Here is a 5,290-nt window from a genome sequence, read left to right on the forward strand (position 1 = left end):
TAATTGTTTAGGGCTGACAGTGGCCAAGCACTGTGCTGATACATGGGTGTGACAGGCAGAATAACAGGCCCCAATTACACCCATGTCCTAATCCCCAGGATATATAAATGTGTTGTCTTACATGTGAAAAGGGGCTTTGCAGATGTTATTAAGGGTACAGACCTAGAGATGGGGAAACTTTCTTGGATTAACACAATGTAATCACAAGGATCCTAATACGGGAAAGAGTAGGCAGAGTCAGACATTGCCTTGATTTTAGCCCATTTCAGACTTTAGACCTCCAAAACTATACAATGATATATTTGGGCTAAGGCACTGATTCTGTGGTCATTTGTTACAGTAGACACTTCTCCATTATTTTCCTTTTGCAGAGGAGGCAGCTGAATCTCACAGAGGTTAAATTACTAGCCCAAGGTATTGCAAAAAAAGTTTTTAACACATTGTATGCGGGAAACATATTTATACGTTTTACTTATACGTTTTACGTTGACTGGTAGCAGAGCACGAGACACATATTAATACGTTTTTTATAGACTAGCGGTAGAATGCGGGTAACGTGTAAATACATAAACTAAAGTTATCGTAATTTTACTGAATGTTGCCATTTGCGCAAAAAATTAGCAAAAATGGCCCACGCCACCTGTTAGCGCGCGATAAAAACTACCCGCAAACAATGTGTTAATATCTCAATAATTTGAAAACTGCTTACATATTGAGATATTTTAGATATACTAGGTATATCCTCCTATCTAATAACAGACAAACATGGTAATTGACCGTACCTTTGCTATGCCTCCAATCGGCTAATCAGCAAGATATGCAAATTAACCGCCAACAAAGATGGCGGTTAATTTGCATACATAGGCACAAAGTGGCAGAGCGAAGACTGAAGGTGGCTTTGGCTGGAGCAGCGAAGGCTTGAAGGTGGCTCCGGCCGGAGCGAAGGCCTGGGTCCCAGGTGCCAGAGGAAAACCGGTGCCGGCAGCCAGGGTAAGGGAAGGCCTATTGCACAAATCTTTTCGTGCAACAGGCCTCTAGTATTTAAATAAAATTACTACTAAAATTAGTTTCACCTGCTCCTTTTTACTTTTTTTAAAAAAAATGTGGCTTCTAGAATATTCTAAATTACACATGTGGCTTGCATATATTTCTAATGTACAGTACTGGCCGAGAATCTCTTTCTCAATAGTTTGAATTTTATCACCAATCTTTGGATTTTTTTGAGCAAAAGACATGTGGTTTAGGAATATCATTCAGGAAGCGGGTCAGGAGATCACTGAAAATCACTGCCCCTGGAGACCCGTTGGAAAGTTCCAACTGATCTCGGGAAGAGTTGATAAAGGTTCTTGTCAGAGTCTCAAAGCATACTTCTTTCCTTTGAGGAACTCACAGTGTAATCTTAGATAGTGTTAAAATTCGAAGAGATGGCTTAAATGGAGATGGTTTAGTTAGGCTAATTCTCTAGAGAGGGGGGTATATGTTGGAGAAACTAAGGGGAGATTTGGGGTTGTTGAAGCAAGATGCCAAGGAGAAGTGAGTGTCCTCACTCATCATGCAGTTAGAGCGACAACGCAGCAATGTAGCTAGCATTAATTGTGCCGGGCCAGCACAGCCAAGGGTTCAGTGAGCCTGAGGGGGGGCAGCGAAGGATGAAGAAAAGACGAAGAGAATAGGCTGGGTCTAGGCAGGGGTGGGCCAACTTTTTGACTCGAGGGCCACGATGGGTTCTTAAACGGGACCGGAGGGCCGGAACAAAAGCATGGATGGAGTGTTTGTGTGAACTAATATAAATTCAAAGTAAACATCATTACATAAAAGGGTACGGTCTTTTTTTTTTTTTTAGTTTTATTCATTTCAAACGGGACGGATCCAGCCCGCGGGCCGTAGTTTGCCCACGGCTGGTCTAGGTGGATCTTCCTGTGCCTGGCTGAGGCCACAGAGAGAGATCCAGAGGCAAGCTGAGCCTTTATTTTATAGCCAGAGGTAAACAAGGTAGTGGTCACCATAGTTAGTGTTCTTGTGAGTTTCACTTGTTTTGGCAGGGCTTGCTGCATCTCCCACAGCCCATTAGCTACCCAGATAAGACCTAGGGAGCACCATAATGTCAAGCTTAATTATGCTAAGAGGACTGTGCCCTCTAAGCTGGGACTTGTTTGTGGCTTTGCCAACAGGTCAGTCCCAGGCTTAACCCTAGACCTGCTCCCTACAATTAACTACTAGTATATGCCTGCGACTGCCCTATGTGATTAAGTTAACTCATTTACTTCTCGTGCCAACTTTTTGGTAGTTGTTGCTGTTATTTTACAGATGAGGAAACTGAAGCACAAAGAACTCAAGTTGGAACTTGTCCAAGCTTGCATTTCCAGTGCAGGCAGAATCAGGGTCCAAACCTAAGCTGCACACCTTCTCCCTCCAGATCTGGAGCAGCTTTGACTAAGCAGTGGAGACTTGTGGCTCTCAAAATTTGCAAGATCCAGGAAGGGGATGAGACAAGAGTTCCTCCTCGATACCAGATTGGAGGAACCGAGAGAAGAAGAAAACTTTAGAAAAAGGAGATTTGGGGAGGGAGGAAATGAGGTGGGAAAGAACACTCTATAAGACCCTTTCCTTGTATGATTCAAAGGAATGATTAAAATTAAAAGCTCTGCTCCTCTTCAACTCAACTGCTTTTCAACCTGCCCATCAGGAAATAACTTCATGCACCTTTCTCACAGTAAGATCTGTGGTTCCTCTGTCAATTTAGGCAGAAAATCCATCCAAAGGGGGTAGGTGTCATGCCCATTCTCCTGGGGCTCCATGTAGACTGGTCCAGCCCCAGTGACCAGCATCTCTAACGTTACGAGGCAGAATTAGCCATGGTTAAAGGCAGCTATGAAGATGTCCAGCCCACCCACACTCCCAGATGCAGGATGCAGTGAGACCAAATTCCACGACTGCCTTTCAGTTAGAAGGAAAACTCATTTGAGACCCAAGGAGGAGCCTCCCAGGTCAAGTGTACACTGGTAAGGAGTTTTGGTTGCAAGCAAAAGAAAACAAATTCAAAATAACTTCAGCAAACAAGAAAAAAAAAATGCAATCACTGTGATTCCTCCAGTCAGTGGAAATAGAGTAGAATCAGGGCTGCTCTGAGTCAGCCCTCCTGTAGGTCCTTTCTGCATCTCTTTTGCTGTTGTTCTTTCTCATCACAGGACACCTTTTTCTGCTTTCCAGATGATGTGGTAGAAAATGACCACCTATAGCTCCTGGGTTACAAATTCAAGCACCCAAGGAAGGGACAAAGCTGAGTTAAACCGTTTGCTTTTTATTATCACATGCATTGGCAATACTAAACAGGGTCAGTAATAAAATATTTTTTTAAATATATTTATTTGATTTTTTTACAGTGAGGAAGGAAGACGGATAGAGAGTTAGAAACATCGATGAAAGAGAAACATCAATCAGCTGCCTCCTGCACACCCTCTACTGGGGATGTGCCCGCAACCAAGATACATGCCCTTGACCAGAATCGAACCCAGGACCCTTCAGTCTGCAGGCTGACGCTCTATCCACTGAGCCAAACTGGCTAGGGCAGTATTAAAATATTTTTCTTTGCTGGACCAAACTATTCAGTAGCTATCCTCCTCCCCCCACCACAATTGATAAATGTAAATAAGTATCTACTGATTTAAAAAAAAAAAAGTGCAAGTTTTTGTTTTGTTTTTTCAAAAAGATGAAATAACATTTTTAAATAATAGGAGGAAGCATTTGATAGGTTAAAGTGTTCCAAAATCCTTGTCTTCTTTAAGGAGAGGATAGCTTATAATGAGGAATTAAAAAGGGACTACAGTTGGAGTTGAAAGTTTTAATGTGGCATAATATACAGGGCATCTCCAAAAAATGTATACACACACTTTGAATAGTTAAAAAGGCAGTGCTTATTAAAATGCATTTCATTTTCAAAATTGAGATATCAGCTGTTAAAGTATGTGTATACATTTTGGAGGGACACCCTATATACTCCTTATGTTTGCTGATTTAATTTAATGTTTTGCTGATCATTTATAATGTTAACCTAGCTTTAAATAAATGGGCCTGCATTTGATTTTTTTTTCTCCCTCTAATAATTATCATTGCCAGTCTTAAAACTTCCTATTGTCCATCATCCAGTCACGGAGGAACCTAAAAAATGTTGCAAAAACAGGTACAAGCACATTTTTATGTTGCAGAGACTTTGTTCAGTTCCACTTGATAATCAGATCGTCAGGTTTCCCCCCACAAAAAAAACCACTGGCACTGTCCCACAATGAATCTGAATGTGATTTTACACATGGCTTCCTAGCTCAGTTTTCCCGGGGAAGTGGAAGAGTGGAGGGCCCCCTGGGCATCCCTGCCTTGTAGTATCTTACACATGGTTCCAATGATTGAGAAGACATCTTTAGGTGGAAAATACTCTATTTTTGAGGGAGGCAGGAAGGATGGTGCATGATTCAAGGTATGATTTTGCACCTAAGGACATTATAACTTTTTCAGAAATCCCAGTACCCCCAAATCCAAACAGTTAAAACAAGTAAGTGGCAGTTACAAAGATGCTTGGATTTACAAAAAAGCTTCAGCGGAGGTTTTTCTTTTAAATAACCATCTACTACTCCTTTACCCTTTCCTTATTGGGTTGCACAAAGCTATTCACAAAGTTCAGGAGTCTATCCAGCTTACAAAGTAGAGGCGGTTTTTTTAAAAGTAATAACTCCTTTTTAGGAAATACAAACATTTTAAATCTAAAGTTCATCTGTACTCCCTGCGTTAACACATTCACCTGCTGGTATATTTCCTTGCTGTTTTTAAAAAACACCTTCTGTACACAGGTCTGCACACGTTCAGAGCCTGTATTACCTGCCGGGTCCGTGGCGCAGGCGTGGCCGCCCGAGGCCCCGCCCCCCGCGGAGGTGTGTCCCGGCGCCAGCGGTCCGCGCCCCTGTTTACCCCCGGCCCTGCCCCGGCAGCAGGCTCCCGGGGCTCCGGACACTCCCTCCTCCCGTCCTTCCGCCCCGCTCTCTAAACGTTCCAGGTCCCCCCGCACATTCTCTCTTGGCTCCAGCCCTCCCACTACGGATTCAAAGCGAAAGACCCCTAAAGCTGGAGGAGGAACGCCCCGACTCACGCTACGGACCCGGGAGGCGGAAGGACCCGCTGCGCAGGCGGCGCGTGGGCGCGGCCCACTCCCGCCCTCGCGCGGGGACGCGCCGGGGAGAGAGCGCGCCCGCGAGCCCGGCGCCATCTTGGAGACGCTGTCTGGGCCGTGGCGCGGGACCTA

Source organism: Myotis nattereri, assembly GCF_964212035.1.
Source record: "Myotis nattereri genome assembly, chromosome: 2".
Taxonomy (NCBI): Eukaryota; Metazoa; Chordata; class Mammalia; order Chiroptera; family Vespertilionidae; genus Myotis; species Myotis nattereri.